At 46.1% G+C, this 17,421-nt stretch overlaps 1 protein-coding gene across 3 annotated transcripts in view; it reads left to right on the forward strand.

The window, feature by feature from the left end:
* The window catches only part of GluClalpha (glycine receptor alpha 1), a 403,918-nt gene that overhangs the window by 145,442 nt on the left and 241,055 nt on the right, over window positions 1-17,421 (forward strand). The gene's annotated exons all lie outside the window — the stretch shown is intronic.

Genomic DNA, 17,421 nt, shown 5'->3' on the forward strand with positions numbered 1-17,421 from the left:
GGGTTTGGCAACAATAGATGTCCCCAGCGATGCACCCTATTTCTGCCTCCAAAACCTGTTTCGCCGCGATGGTGAAGGGGCCTTCGCTGCGCAGAGAAGCTTACCTCCAGTGTTCTGAAACGAGTGGGCTCAAATATGGCGGACACTGCAGCAGACGACGCGGTTGTCCCCACCCTGCACGGAGCGGCGGAGAGGGCGCGCGCATCGAGGCACCCTAGTTGAGACGCAGGCTAGCTGTTGCATATGCCCACGCACATACGGTGTTGCCTCATTTATGCAGGCTTTCTCTTCATGCGCTCACCAATCCCTGATTGCCTTTTAGGCGCCTCATACGGTGACGCAGAGGGAATGCGCAGCAGGAGGCAGTGGCCGCTGCACCTGTGTGCCATGAAACCTCTATTGAAACCGTTTAAATGGCAGATGCAGAGATTTTAGATTTCCAAAAGTTTAAAGGGGTAAAATGTGGGATACCTTCAGACAAAGCAAGCGAAGACTTTGGGCAAGCATTCGAAATGGTGACGTAATGGGCGAATAAAGCTACGACAGCCTTCAAGCTTCTCCGCAGTGCACAGCGCCAAGTGGTGGTGGAGGCGGGATGGCAGGCACGATGACACCATTTAAGGTACCGGCACTTTTGCAGAGCATAGACGTTTCTTTCAAGCAAGAAAATCAACGCCAACGAAAGGCAGAGCCCTCCGATTGTTGTTTGGCAACAGCTTGACGGCAGCGAAAATTTAAAATAACATCCTTCATGTCACATCGAACTTCTTTGCATTTCTCTGGTGCTGGGACGAGAAGCATAAAATTTGGTAGTTGTTTATGTCATCATTTCAAATGCTAACGCTAAAAAACATGGCAGGATTACCTACAGCCTGTGTAGATTAGAATCGCTGAATATTATCGAATTATAAAAATGTTGTGCAGTTGCCCATAATAGGCGCTCAGTCCTCGCTCGCTATACCACATAAATTAGGCTGCGCTGCCAAAAACACGGCACACGTGATTCGCTGTTCCCGGTAATCAAAGTTAACCGTAATTTTTCTCACCAGAACTCCAGTCACGTTAGGCCATCCGTGAAATAAATGGGCGAGTCGCTATGCAATTGACCCATCTGTTTTGGCATAATTCAATATATATGGCCCACTTTCGTTATATAACTTATGTGAATGCGGAAGCATTAAGAAGAATGGAGAACTGCGAGAGTATGTGCAGAGCTTTTCTCTATGATTTAAGCGAAAGCTAATTTCATCACTTAGCATGAAAAAAATTTTCTCCGCTGCTTTGAGGCCCCTGTGGTCACGTAGTTTCCCCGCATGTTTTTGTCAACTGCGGGTCCTGAGACGTCTTTAATGCACCACATGGAAGAAGATAGTGAAAACACCTGACCTGATTTTTTTTCTGCGATGAAACATTATCAACAGCCTCCTCCCTTTTGCTATTAACACAAACACTATTGATTTGTACACGCCTTGTGATTCTTCTGCGCACCATATTGGAAGCCCTGTGCACCTTGTCTAAGGTGGGCTCAACATCTTACACACAGCAGTATTATGTAATTCGCAGCTGGGAGCTATCACTTGAGGAAAATACACTGCATGCGACTGCACGAAAATGAGTTGAAAAACCTTCCTTACCTACTTTTTCTTAGTACTATGTTACTAGTGCAAATATTTTTGTCAGTAGCCCTGAAACAAAAAAAAAAGATAGCTGACGTTCGGCAATGCAAGCTGCAGCAATAGGGTTACCACGCTAGATTGAGAGACTATTGTCCCAGAATTCTAAATGCGGCAATCTTCACCGAGCACATGCCTTGGATAAGTTGAAAAATGACGCAAAAGCGAAAGACGTTACCGATGACGCTCGAAGATTCCAGAGAGTGCTCTTGCTCATCAGAATCCTTTGCCGGCCATCCCTTACAAAAATTTCTTTAGTCAGTCTATAGACTGTCCATAGACTTCTGTCTTTAAAATCTATAGACTCTTTATAGATAAACCCTAGAGAACAGTCCATCGGCAATGCAAATCCTTTAGACAGTCTATAGACAGTCTATATATTTATGGCCATATACTTTTAGTAGAGTTTTGTCTATAGAAAGTCTATAGACTATAGATAGACTGAAAGAAATATCATTAGGAAGGCAATATAGTCTATAAGAAGTCTATAGAATGTCTATAGACTGTTTTTGTGCGGGATGACTGGTTCATCGCTTTTTCGTGCAACGCTGTTTCGACTGGAGCAGGAATGAGCAGCGCACACAGGACGAGAACACAAGGATAGACACGACGAGACATGAGCGCTGACTCACAAAAATTTATTTCGAACCTCGCCCCGGAATATACAGGTAAAACATGGCCAACATCACGCATGCGCGACGAGCGGAACATTAGGCCCTGACGTAGGTGCAAAAGCTCCTTACGGGTAAGGGCGACCGATGGCACCGGTACGCAAGAGCTACCTAAACGATACATCATTTAGGCTTCAATAATTTCGCGAGTCAGTTTACATTTGTTTTTGGAAATAACAGTGCAGTCTTGTTAGAGAGCCTGGCACGTAGAAACCTGATCTGATTCACCATTTTCATCTGCACTGTTGTCATCAGGCTTACATTTCCTGAAGTGTGCGTCAAGAAGTCCGCCTTTATTTTTCAGACACATTGTTACAATGTTCCCGGAAGCGGTCGTTCAAACATCTACTACTTTGGTCAACGTAGCTTTTCCCACGTGACAATGAAATGCTGTACACAGTTAAATTGGCGCATTCAACGAACTTGGTTCGGTGCTGCTTTTTGCACTCTTTGTTATTTTGCGCCAACGGGCTTAGCCAATCTGCACAATTTTTGCAGCTTGTCAGGGGCGGAAAAAAGAACTTTTACATTCGCCCTTTGTCTGATCTTTTTTAGGCGCCTTGTACATACGCGATCACAGCGATCTGCTGTTTAGGGCAAGGTTGGGAGATTATGGTGCCTTTTAAACAGATGCAGGTGAGAATGACTTCTGATGATGATTATGGATTTTTCTGGCACAAGGGCGTCTATAGCCAAAGAGCGCCATGGCACAAGGTGCTTTTCGATTACTCAAAGTGGGGTCAAAGGCCCATTTTCCAAGCTTTTCACCCATTAATAGCCGAGCACCGTACCAGGGGAAACCTTGTACCCATTGTATCACCGGTGGGTACCCGGCGCCACTGGGGATCGCACCTCCAGCATGCGAGGCGGATGCTCAACCACTCGGCCACCGCTGCGGTCAAGAATGACTTCTGCGACACTTTGCAGGATATGTGTAGGGAACCCCGCGGCTCTGAGACGCAGAATCTGTTCGTTGAAGCTGACAGGCAATAAGCTCGGGGCAAACTTGCTTAGAGCGTTTCTCAAACATAATCGTGCAGTACCCCTCTTTACATGCTTGGAAGGGGATGACCTGAACGGCAGTAGTGGCTTACTTGCGTGTGGCTCATATTTCCTGAAAATATGCTCGTCACGATGTAAAAGTTTGGTGTAAAGAAATCTATTGATATCGTCTGAAGGCACCTCGTGGGTTATTGCTAGCGGCGACAAGCCAGAACGTAAAAAGGCTAGTATGTTAGTTACCTATAATTCGAAAGGGTCAGAACTGCAGTCAAGGAATGTTAGGAATTCGTCCACATGCCTAGCAAGCTGGGTTGTTTTAAAATCTGTGAGGCTGGCACAGAGGCCTCTCTCAATTTCTGAAAAAATAAGTCGCTGAAAATGGGGGCGATTCAGCAGCCAATAAAAATTCCCTCCTTCTGAAGATAAGTCCGCCCTCCCATTGGGTAAACGTTGACCGAAGGTGAAAAATTTTAAGTTATAAAGTCTCACTGCTTGGCGTTCCTGTCTCATTCATAAAATCTATAGTGCCAAACCTGTCAATTCAGTCCTGGACGCAAGAAAGCTAACTCGACTGAGGCAATGTTATAGAAAAGGTACTTAATGTCTACTGAGTAAGCCGTCCGGCTGGTATGTGCTGAGCATTTGAGATAGTCCAGGACAGCGTCAGAGTTCTTAACCAGGAAAGGATCGTCAATGCGTAAGAGGCTGAGCTTCTGTTGAAAAAATAAGGCAATGCTTTTTTGCCATGTGCCGTTTTCTGACAGGATTGCTCTGAAGGGGCCGTCAACCTTGTGCGTTTCGACGCTAAATAAATGTCGAAAAAATCTCAATGACTTGCTTCAATACCCCTGAGAACCCTCTGAAGCTGAGACCTGCTGCACAGGTTTTTGGTTGTGGTCTTCATCTTCGATATGGATAATTTCTTACAAAGAGCAAAAGCGCTTGAAACCGCTTCTGTGGCTTTGACAAGAGATTACACCGAAATACGAAAGCAGTGCGATTATTGCCTTTAAGGTACGACATGTCAAAGCGTCGCTGAATTCGCGTGGCTCCTAGTCTGTCTGCGTGACGCTGTCATGCGGAGTAACTTCGGAAGCGCAAGCCAAGTACAAGCCACGCGTTCATGCTGTTATTAGCAGGGAGGCCATTATTAGCATAAAGGATGGAAAACTTGGACTCTCTCTGCTGATAGACAGTATGGTTATGTCATTTGTTGATAAATATTTTAAAGGCAGTATAATTGGCGGATAAAGCATGCTTGCTGTTGCTATTTTGTTCTCATTCTCCCGAAGACACACGCTGCACGTTAAAAATTGCAATTTACAGAAATCCCGTAACAACGGAAACGAAACACCGGAATTTGGAGACCTCAGCTGCGATGTTACCAACGACACAGTTACTTTTTTCCACGCACAAGAAAAGCTTCCGGTAATGCTTTCGAAGGATCCTTTATAATCAACTGTAGCTTCCTGTTTCCGTATATGCTTCGCCTTAGTGCCCCTTTAGCGTAGCCCGCGTAACTAATGAAAAGGGCATAGAGGTTTGTTTTGGTTTGGATTGGTTTATGTGGGTTTAACGTCCCAAAGCGACTCAGGCTCTGAGGGACGCCGTAGTGAAGGGCTCCGGAAATTTGGACCACCGGGGTTCTTTAACGTGCGCTGACATCGTACAGTACACAGGCCTGTAAAATTTCGTCTCTGTCGAAATTCGACCACCGCGGCCGGGATCGAACCCGCGTCTTTCGGGTCAGCAGCCGAGCGCCATAACCACTGAGCACCGCGGTGGCCCAGTTAAGTTGGGTTTGACCTTGTGAGGCATTGAATGTCATTTAAGACGCTTGTGGAACAGGCGTCTACAACCGCAACGGCAGCGTCCCAAATGTTAAATTGTTCTTGCAGAGCGCAATGTCATGTGGCAATGCACGTACTATAGTGGGTCGGCTGATGTAATTTCTTTTCCCATGGAATGTGGTCGCTCTCTTCATGGGTGAGAATCGAGGCGCTCACCTGAAGAAGCTACCGGATTAGGTGACGTTCTGAAGGACAAAATTAATGTTCCTACAAGTTTCTTCCACGCATTTCAAGCCAAAGTTGAGCGAAATTATGCCCGGTTAGGAATTTTTTTCTGCGGACCGCCGGTATTGAGCCACCGTACTCGGCTGAAATTCGACCCGACCAAAGCGCGACGGCGCGAAGGGGCGCATTCGCTCGGTGATGTTTTCAGCGCACGTGCATGCATGTACGGAAACAAGCCTGATACCAAGGGCGTGTCCGGGCAGCTTTTCTCCGTTGCTTGCGAAATCAGCGCTTTGGCGTACTGATGCCGGTAGATGAAACATGACCGGTGCTTGGGTGCGTTCTGCGCAGTGGCTGGAAGTTTGACAGCAATTTTCGAATATAACACTGTACGCTTAAACTGTACTGGCCGCAGGTCGCTCGGAAAAGAAAAATGGTATCATATTGCCACACTACTGACTCCTATAGTGGCGCCGTATCGCGGTTAAAGTGTATTACCTGGCAGTTGGCAAGCCTTGAGCCATCTCGGGGCTTGATGCCTCCTCGTCTTCATCTCTCGAGCTGCCTGCTGCCTTGCGCGTTCCAACAGCGTCTTGCACGTACAAGTAAACGAGCCCTGCGTCCGTCAACCGTTTCTCGGTGACAATATGTTGTGGTACGTGGAGTTTAATTAACGTCCCAAAACTGCAAATGGGCGATGCTCTGGAGAAGCTGCAGAGGAGCACTTCGCATTAATTTAGACCATCAGAAGTTTCCTTAACGTGCACTCACATCGCACAGTACACGGGTGTTATTGTATTCCTCCTCCATAGAAATGCAGCGTCAGCGGCCGGGATCCGACACCAGCGACCTTCGGGTCGACAGCAGAATGCAACAGCCACAAATTCGATCCAGGCCGCGGAGGTAGAATTTCAATGGAGGCGAAATTCTAGAGGTCTATGTACTATTCGATGTCAGGGCACGTTAAAAAAATCCAGGTGGTCGAGATTTTCGGAGCCCTCCACCGCGGCGTCCCTCATAGCCTGAGTCACTTCGAGACGTTAAACCCGCATAAACCAAAACAAACCAAGCAGAAGCCACTAGTCTATCACGTCGGGCAAAACAGGCAAAGTTTGAAGGTCATTATAGAAATTTACAGACCCTCAGATGCACTAGCTTCATTTACACAAGTTTTGAATTTATTTTTATGCTTGTACAATTTTTACTTTATACATATTTCCGCTCTGCTTGGAGCGCCGCTTTGAATCAGCTGATGACGCAAACTCAATTTTTTTTTTTTGCTCCGCTTGCCCTCATTTCGCACAGGCCGCCTGCTTGGGGGCGTCGCGAAGCCCGCGTCTCCACCTCTGCCGATGCAGGTTTTCCCTCTCGCCTATCGTTGCGGGGCGGTTGTAGCGCTCAGCTCAATGAAGGCGCCGGATGCTTCACTCGACTGACACGCAGAGACACACGCCGCCATTTTAGTCTAATGACACTCCTACTGCTTACGAAGTAAAAAGCTTTGTCACATAGTGCGCTGAAGTAGGCTGAAGATGAAACCACTGACAAATGAAAGGATGAATTGTGGTAATGTGGTCGGTTTCCGTACTGTAGGATTCAATCTAAACAAAAATCGGCTCTTGGTAGCCACGGCGTCCTGTGCTACTGCGCTGACCAATCAGAACAGCAAGCGGAATCAGTTTGTTATTGTTTGACTGCTTTAAATAAGCAAGAGACGTCAATATTCTTGTCCTTATAATTTAGTCTGGTGGTTAGCTTCTTGTTTACGTAGCAGGATAAGTTTAAAAAACTGACTACTTTTTTGTCGTGGCGCAATTCTGTTCAAAGGCCTTCAATGCGACCGGAGCGTCACTGCAGACTTAAGTTGTATCCGACTATTGCAGCTACACAGATTAGATAAAAAAACATGCACTATAGCACACGGAACTTTTCATTCATGCTGAGAGGTGTTTGAAACGCATTCCTTAATTTCTCTGTCTGACTGCCATTTGTGTACAGCAGAATGTTTAGCGCATTTGCTGTAATGCGGGGTCTCAAACCAAGGAACGGTGTAAAATGTATGGCAACAGGCATTCTCAGTCTCCGCTGGAGCGCATATCATACCTTTCTCGGTGATCCCACATACCTGCTCACTATGCAACGCGATAAACAAAGGCTCATTTAGCAATTGCGCCAGCCTTGATTTAATTGCTGACATTAGATAAAAAGTTAAAAGAGTATGTCTTGCCTTGATGTCTATATGTCCTCTGCCAGATGATGACGAATTTTTTTTCTATAATAGCAAATCGTTTGCATAAGTTAGTGGCATTAGAGAACGATTAATCAAACCATGCTTGCAGAATGTGCAATACTTCTGAAACAGATATGAAATTAACAATTCGATTAATTTTACTTGGTGAATACAGAAGGCAATTTTTTAAAATTATTTTTATAGATAAGAGCACGTTTGTTCGAAAAAAAGCTATTATAGGTTTTTCTCTCACTGATAAGCGTTAGTTGATGCGCAGTTGTGAATAATTTTTTTTTCAGTATTCCCCACATGCAAAGATGTGTTTCTTTGCAGAGAACCTGAGAGATTATTTAAAAGTTACACGGCAAATTTAGTTCTTGTACTCGTGCATCTAATCTGTCTATATGATAAAACAAATTTCTTGCTTTGAAAAAGAAAATCTTTTTACTCTTGCTGTTGTGATAATCTAGTCGTATTCAACCACCGCAAATACAAGACGGGAATAAACAAAAGTGTTTTTGATGACTTGCGGACTTTAGTACTTTCTTAAAGAAGAAAATCCAACAGCATTTAATTTAGGTCGCCTTCTGCGGTGTCTACAATGAGTGCCTAATGTTCTTTTAGCGAATATGCCTCCAAAACACATGTCGGAACAAGTTTCATTGCCCTTATATGGTATGCATGAATCATCACCGTCTATAATGTTCGAGTACCTTCCGTTGGATTATCATATCGGATTACTAATCAGAGCCACTAGTACACCTTAATCAGTTTGCTAAGGCGGGCCAACTTCAAAATTTTGGGGATCCTTAAATTTTCAAATTGTGCCGGGCCCCATGATTGGTCCACTGGTGATAGCACGGTGTTGATGACATCGCGACCATTAATTCGTAATCTTAGATCGCGTGGAGTGCTCATACCTCTAGTGGCGCAGTAGTGGTATGACTGCCCCCGGCAGATGCCTGTTTCAGACACAGCTACCGTTGGGGCTGGTGAGACCTAGCCTACTTTTTCCGACCTCCCGTAAGGCTCATGCGTAGCGCTGCGATGTGCTGGTGGCACCTGCATTCAATTTCGCAACGATGGGCACTTTGTTCACAGTCTGGGGAGCAGGTTGCCATCTTCCATGGACGGCACTTTTGTTATGAAGTCACAAAGTCACGTGAACTCTATCACCAGTCAGGAAATTTCGTAGGGAATTGCAAACCAGATGATGCTCTCTGACTGGTCAGTTGGAATCACGTTACCCTGATGACGTGCTCAAAGAACTGACTAATCAGAAATTTTCATCAGTGAGAAGCAGGTAATTTTTTTGTGAGACTTCAGCCTAAACGCTACCGCATCAAAAGCGCTAAAATTTATGCGACTCAAATGCTACCAGATACCGAGACAAGCGGCAGTTAATTTTTGCGCTATATTAACCGGTAGGATTACGGCAGACCGCATCTATGAGGAGGCAGATACGGAATCGCCTCTAGCATTCCATGCCAGCGCCCAGGCATGGAGCATCCTACTTATTCACGAAGCCTCATTACGCTGGCGTGGATAAGATAAAAAAAAAACGGATGATATACAAACCGAAGCGAGAGCTTGGAGGCCTTGCACAAATCCTCCCTCTTACTCTGCTACCTCTCCGTGTACGTACCTCTCTTCATCAGAGTGGGCGAAGGATGGGTTTCAAGAGATCCGCTACCGGGCGCACTTTAAGATACTCGTTCAGCGGCACATAGAAAACGTGCACGTTTTCTCTCTCTGGCTCACATTCACGCTCTCCCTTCGGCGCCTCCGAGCTCCTGCGCGTGTCCCACTCAAGTCGGCTCAAAGGAGGCCCGCCTCGGAGGCTTGGGCTCGATGAAGACTCGCCCAGTGTTCTCCAATCCCCTGCCCACTCAACCTCTACCGCACTCTCTCCACATGTGTCGTCGCTGGTTCTCTTCTCGTCGTTGTCGCCACAGTCATCCCCTTGCGCAATGTGCCGGCGAGCGCGCTTTGAGGTGCGATGTTGTGCGATGGTGGCGTTGAAGCGGCGGAATTCTGCAGTCGGACGGCGTGGGCTCGGAGGAAAGGGTAAGGGCTAGGCGGAGCAGGGCGCCGTTTTCAAAGGGAGCCGATGGGGTGAGGATAGGGGGGGGGGCATAAACTCAAGGGTTTCTCTGAACTCAGCCGCTCAAGCAGAGAAGCCCTCGGCGTTGTCTCCTAATAAGCGCGGCGCACACGACGTACCGCTGAACGTCCTATGCGACACGAGAGCCGGCTCAGCTTGTGCACCTTTCATTCGTGTTATTTGACTGGTCGCTGGATTCTTAAAGCTCATTTAGCACCAAATGCACTCGGAGAGACGGGACTTTAAAGCAGAATAAAAGCAACAACAAAAACAAGAACTACAGTGGTTATTTTTATAGCGGGTACTTGTTCGCTTGCACATACAGGGCTTAGAAGGAGCTTCTTTTGTAGTCCGGAAAGCTTGCTGTAGAGAAAAGTGGCACCCCTCCTCATTTCGCAGTAGTTTTCATCGGCGCTGAAGGCAAAAAATAAGGAGAGCATCTAAATGAGCAAGGTCACGAGTTGGTCACGTTCAGCCATGCGCAGAAAAGTGATATCGTAACAACCGTTTACGCATGCCTCAGTGCAGTAATTCAGCACAAAGGAAACTAACAAAAAATGTATTCTTAAAATGACGCACTGTTTCGACGATGTTCGATTAATCTGCATTAGCAAGATGTCACCGCTCGGCTATGTCCTAGGAGTGAAAGTTTCACATATTGCTTCCATTCTTTCTTGATGCGTTTATTATATTGAACTTGGGTGTAACCCGGGGCTAAGGGGTCGCGCTTCAGTTTCAATAAGCGCATGGCTTGCTCGTTGTTTTATCGGCGCGACGCAGCTGTGTCATGCCCTCGGGCAATGTAATTTTTTAATCGACAACCTCTCTGACCCGGTGATGCAACGCTATGCTTACAAAGTTCCCAGCATGTCTGTCCCGAAGAAGAGTAAAAGAGTATAAAGAAACCAAATACATACGCAACAAAGAAAACGAAGGGTAAACTAAAGCGAAGAAAAAATATAATAATCACAAAAATGGCGTTCGTTTCGAAACGGAAGTTTCTGGTTGTTACGCAAGGCTGTAGCGCTGTGTTGAGGGCCCTCTGATGTCACTGCACCGAGTGCGGAAAGCAGAGGGCAAAACGGCACCTGTGAAATTTTACCGCCAGCGTCGCTGCGCTGCGTGGTTCTTGTCTGTGCCCCGGAGACTGTCTGTAAGAACGTGTATGTGGTACGTGGTTTCGCTAATGGGCTCGCAGATGCGGCCTCGACTAATGGGTGCGTGGTCGGATGGTTAGGTTCGGGACGTTACACTGCGGTTATGGTCACCGTAACTACCACTCAGGCCTCTTCAGAACTGTCGGTTAACGCAGTGGAGAGACATATTGTGGCTGATCCGGGAATCTCGGCACTTGGCTAAAGCAATTCGTGGGCTATTAAGCGCCAAAACCGCGTTCGAGCTACACCATACATCGAAAGGTAGCCTGCAAATTAATTCGCACGGTGGTTACGTGGGCCCTTATTCTTGAACTGTACCCCAAGCAAAAGTGTCCAAATGGACATGGCTTGAATTGGATGGGTTCTGCTTCTCCTCAAAAGGGAAAACGCCGCTGCCGGCTCCTTGGACAACGCTATTGTAGCGTAGGAGCTGCACGGTCTTTAAATCAAACACAAGTTTCTGTAGGCATTTGTGATGGCTTTATTACAAATGCCAAGCACTATGTACGTTTAGTAATTTTCATTTTTGCACCGAGACAGCTGATGCAATGGGAAACGTAGTTTCAATCGAGATTACGTAAAAGGAGAGATAGGTGAGCTGTCGTCACATAGCTGTCACCTTAATTCACATCCACAATTACAACTAGAAACGTAAATATTCGGAAAATTTTGATGCCGAAAAAAAAACGAGAGAAGAACCGTCTTTTTTTCAGGAAATACTGAAAATTTTGAAAAATACTTCGCAGCAAGAGTATGCGCATGATTTATTGCAACGTACATTCGGAGTTTGACAAACGATATATATTTTTATGAATAATAGTTGAAAAAACTTGTAGTCTGGCAACATGGTGCGTTGTTTTGAAAGAAATAATAGCGCAAAAGAGGAAGCCATAAAAAGCACGAGAAAAGCATTGGCGCACAAGGGCTTGTCCTGTCTTGAGCGGCCTTTTCATGTGTGTCTTTTTTACGCTATCCGTTTCTTCCAAAAGCGAACTGTAGTTCACATGCAGTCGAAACTGCCTTGCGCTATGGCTTCAGAAAGAGTGCCTTTTCCTGCCGCATGGTGTTAGGTTAGGTGCGCCTTGCAGGTTGAACCACTTGCTTATCACAACAAGCAACGCTCGAATCATCACACATTAGGTATTTTTCACTACATTGCTGATTTAGGATACCTACTCTGTCTAACAACACCGATGTTTGGGCCAGGTGGTATCGATACATCTTGAAACATGTTCGCAGCATTCGCCCTGTCGTGTGTTTTCTTCGTGTCACCGTTTTAAGAGCGTTAGCTCTTGCTCATCGTGTTTCGAGATTTCTTGGGGTATGCTACCACCCTGAAATTACAGCGCCATCTGTGGCAGCAACTGCTCATCCCGTTTCCATATTCCGTGGGGTCTGCTACCACCCTGAGATCACAAGCGCCATCTGTGGCAGCAACTAAAAAACAGCACATCTCGCATTGAGACTTGTAGCGCCGTCTACAATAGCATTGTAGAAACAAGCACCTGCGCGTGCTAATGATGACGCCACGATCCAATATGGTGGATAGAGGTGGAACTATGTGAGCATGATATCAGGAGACAAAATGGCGGCATAGTTTCGGTTTCTGAAATTCAAGATGGCGCTAGTTTAATTAAGGGGTCGCAATGCGGAACACACACGAGGAAGCGTTCACCAATTCACTTACCTTGGTGTACTATTCTGCTATGATCTAAATTGCCATAAACATGTCTGTACCGAGTCGTCCGGTTCCAGCTTGAACACGGTTCTGTGCCGCCTGCGCTCCGCCTGACGCCTTTTGCGCGCGCCTGGACAACTATGCGCAGGCGCAGTAAGAGTCGTACCCCTTACAAAAATTTCTTTAGACAGTCTCTAAACTGTCCATAGACATCTGTATATAAAGTCTATAGACTCTCTATAGACAAACCCTAAAGAGCAGTCTATAGGCAATAGAAACCCTATAGACAGTCTATAGACAATCTATAGATTTATGGCCATACACCTTTATTAGACTTTTGTCTATAGGCAGTCTGTAGACTATGAATGGACAAAAATAAATGTCTATAGGAAGGCAATAGAGGCTATAAGAAGTCTATAGACTGTCTATAGACAATTTTTGTAAGGGGTAGGCGTGTGTTCCGGCTTTACCGTCTGCTACAGCACCTCCCTGCGCTTTCTTCGGCCTGTAGCAGCTGCAACTGTAGCAGACAAACCTGGAGCACCCGACCACGCTTCTCACCGCGCCTGTGCAATAGTTCACTCGGCGCCCGCGAGAGGCGCTCTGCGGAGCACCGGCGGCAAGGTGCAGCGTTGAAGGTGGAGGTGGACGACACTGTACATGCGCAAAGTCATCGCAGAAAATAAGATACCTAAGAAGTTTTTTTTTATAAGATGCTCCTAAAGTACGCAAACTGCCAGCTTATAAATTTCTGGTCAGGGGTCTTTATACCACTGGAGTTGTATGATCACCCCCATCATGTTCACGACAAAGGTGACTTTGAATCAGCGTTAACAAAGCCATCAGATTCTTTTTTAACTGCTACGATCGCACCTTTTCGTGTTCAGAGCATTGCCATGTCTTATCGCTGATTTCCGTGGAGCTTCGACGAACGTGTTATCGGCTTATTATAATGCTACATAAAATTATTCCGTAAACAATAGCTCGACATAAGACAAACATGTGAAAGGAAGGCAGGACGGCGTGCGTCGTCCTGCCTTCCTTTCACGTGTTTGTTTTATGTTGAGCTAACGTTTCACGAAGGACTTGCACCAACTGACCCAGCATCAAGTTTTACTTGCAAAAATAAAAGGGTGCACAAGTCCATTTTTATGGCTGCGTCAATTCTAGCCATTAGCCATTCTCCACGCGTGTACCGCCGGACTGGTAGCATGAACACTGTGCCTTTAAGATCTTTTATTGATTTCTATAAATTTTCTTTTTTTTCCCGCGAGTAGTGGAGGGGTTGAACGAACTTGATAGTTCTTTACGAAAGCTACCACCTGCACAGTTTGGAAACCAAGTGCTTAGTTATGTATAATAATTTTCTTTTTTTCTTATATGTAACCACTCCTGCAATGCTTCAAAGCTGAGACATCAGTGTCTGTACATAAATAAAAATAAAAATCCTAATGATGGCGAAGAAACACAATGTTGGAAACACTACGTAGACAATGAACAAGATGGCACCGCGTATACGGTTCTTTTGATCTAGCAGTCTTGAGTTGTTTGTGGGCGATATTTTCTTCTCTTAATACCAGCAATAGGAGGCAGACCACGTACACAGCGCATTTTTCGCAGCGCACACTAAAAGCAAAAGGAATCAAGTTGCCAGCAAAACCCCGAATGGTTCCCCACTATGCCACTGCAACAATAGCCGGCGAGTCCTCATTCACCCTTATGTTAACTTTCGCGCTGATTCAGACCACAACATGTGAATAGGGATTCGAGAAACTGGATTTGATATGCGGCTAAATTATGAAACGCGTTTGCAATGCACAGACAACGAGGCGCCCCGAGGCACCTGACGCGCCAAGGGAAGCTCCAAACATCGTTACCGGCCTCGCCCGTGCTAGAGAGCGCCGGCACGTTACCGCGCTCTCCAGAGGAGAGCGTTGGGGGGAGCGTCAGGAGATGGTGCCGGAATGCGGGCAAGCAAACCGGATGGAGCCTGCGTTCGCAGAAATTGTGTGTGTCGTCGTACTCGAGGGAGAAAAACGCGGAGACGCGCTGTATTGATTTTGGACTTAGCGGAGGGAAAAAAGGAAGGCCCTGGGATTTGTGAGGATGACGCGGCCAACAGCAGGGCTGGGGTTCCTTCGCATTCTTCGAGCTGCACCGGGCGTTCTTTAAGGAAAAGGAGGTAGCAAGGACTGGAAGTAGCGAGTGAAAGAGGACAACATTTGTGCGCGCTGCTTATGTACCGCTTTCAGGATTCCAGAGGGGACTGTGGATAGACAAGAATGTTTGCGCACGAATGGCAACGGGACCATGGGGAAAAAGGAAGTTGCCTGCTCCCCCAAGTCCGAATTCGCGGCGATAATCCTTCTCGCAAATATAACGAATTCATCAATTTAACGCGGAGCGGTGCATCAGTTGAGCAAGAACTGCTGTTTCTTCTTCTTTTTTTCTCACATACTTGTTTTTCGGCAGGGCCTGTGTAAGGTTAATATTGATACGCATCAACTCGCCCAGAAAGAACTTTTAAGGAGGGACTGTGTACACGCTGCTATACTTTTTCCAGTGGAGTCTGCATTATCAGTGGAGTAAATTATTTAACGTTTTTTGCGATATAACTGTTTAGCTCACATATCAAGAAAAAAGTGTAATAAAAGCATACAGATGGTAGGTTAATTTTTCATCGTTGCTTCGAGCTAAAACCTGCATTTTTAGCATCTCTAGGTTATGAAGATTACTTGTTCGACATACTTATGAAAAAAGGGCTAGAAAACGGGACTCAAGAGAGTCGAACACTTTATCTAATGTCAGTTCTTTATATTTCGGCCTGCTTTAGGGTGACGGCTGCTAATGACGCATTTCCATGTTCGCTGCGTCGGCATTAGTGTTGTCGCCGTAGCAGTGGGAAACACCGAATGGTCATAATTCTATGGCGTTACGCATGACATCACCGCAACGCGCCATGCAGCGCACTGCGGTAAGTTGTTTAACGATTGACGTCACTCGTGATAGCATCGTAACGTCAAGTACCCTCTGCCAAAAAGAACCTAATTTTAAAATTTTAGGGGGCACTTAATCGCTGATTGCTCGTGACAATGCGATAGCATCGCTCTGCGTCCACCAACGGGCTTACGATACGAGGTCAACACGCTCCCATCGACACCCTTGCATTTGTTGGTCCATGATTCGACTACCGTTTGATGGTTGACCCACGTTACTGCCAGCAGTTCTGTGCTACATCTCATGCAGTTTCGAACGCAGCTGGCCCCGTACTTGTGCGACATTTAGGGCAGTCAGAATATGTTGTTGACCCGAAACCACATCATTGGGAAAGTTTGTGCGTCAATCTAAGCAGTACACGAATAGTACTTGAAATGATGCGGTGTTGCCTTAACGGCAACAGCCTCTGTATTCCCTGGCGTTGCCTCACGATATTCAATTGCGCTCTATTTCATTTCTACTGCAATTCTGTTCTACTGCTTTGTAGTTGCTGCAATTGTAAATACTGGTGGTATTAGTTTGCATTTCGTACTTTCCCGTCTTTGATGTCTTCACAGCGTTTCGAACAATCACGAGTTTGTAACGCCACTTTTTGAGCGACGCTTAATTTCCGTGTCGAATATCCATCTCACAATTTCTCATTTAAGGCCATTAAACCATATTATATCCACCAGCTGTCGCTGAACTTCGCGTTACGCGGTGGCAACCGTCCTGTGCGTTCTAGTTTGAGATGCTTTGCTCAATATTAAAAAAAAATATCTAGAAATTCTTTATTTTAAATATTACTGCCTTTTTTTCTTAATGAAAAAATACTGATACGCGAGAAACACACTCATGTCGCCACGCAGATATGTGTGTCGCAGTTTAATTGAGGGTAAAATAATAGAGTTTTCATTCAGAAAGCTGATTTATAACACCTGGATAAGTGCCTCTGTGCTGCGCACATATAACGCTTTCCGTTAACTCGGAAGCAGAGGTCGGTTAGTGGTGCAAGCTTTGCGAAAAATACGCTCTCAAAGAACTTCACATAACATGCTGCGTGGTTTTTTAGTAAAGGGCACAATTCTGAGGGTTACGGGAGAGAGAAAAAGCAAGTTTCATAGACCGAACACACAAAAACGAACGCGCTGATAGTGAATTGACGCTCGAAGGCCAGAGTGCCACCGTAGTTGTTTGCCTGTCTCTTGCGCCTGGTTGCCTGAACTGAACTGGACGGCATTGTTTTGGGTAGAGTTACGTAATCGGCCTAAGCCACAATGTACGGAGAATAGAACGCGGTAAATCAAATGGGTTATAGCTGAATATAAGCCTAAACTAAACTTCTGAGTAGATCCATGCTGATTTGTTCGACATCTCATGGCTTGTTTTGGTTTGGTTTATAGGATTTAACGTCTCAAAACGGCTCAGGCTATGAGGGACACCGTAGTCGAAGGCTTCGCATAATTTCAACCACGCGGAGTTCTTTAACGCACGCTGACTAGTATTTCGCCACCAAAAAAAATGCGACCGCCGCGGCCGGGACCGATGTTCGACATCTGGACCCAGCACCTTTTTTTCCCAGGAATGTACAGCTTAAAACGTTGTCGCTGACGTCTTTTCTTGTCGGTTTCGGGGAACGAGAGTTCGAGACCGTTTTGCGGGGGACCCATCTTATCTACTTCACGGGCACTTTGAACAGAACTCTCCCGCCCTCGGAACTTGCGCGCGCGTGCACGTTCTATACAAAACCACGTTCTGCAAGTTCTTCATCTGAACGAAGGAAGGAAGGAAAACGTTTATGGAGCTCTAGAGAGTAGGTGAGCAATTTGGCGGAGTCAGGTGTGTCATCCGTCTTCTTAGCAATGGTCGTCTGCCCCTAGTCCAGGGCTCCGCTGGATGCCGCTGCCAGCTGCGC

The sequence above is a fragment of the Amblyomma americanum genome, chromosome 6 (genome assembly GCF_052857255.1).
Source record: "Amblyomma americanum isolate KBUSLIRL-KWMA chromosome 6, ASM5285725v1, whole genome shotgun sequence".
Taxonomy (NCBI): domain Eukaryota; kingdom Metazoa; phylum Arthropoda; class Arachnida; order Ixodida; family Ixodidae; genus Amblyomma; species Amblyomma americanum.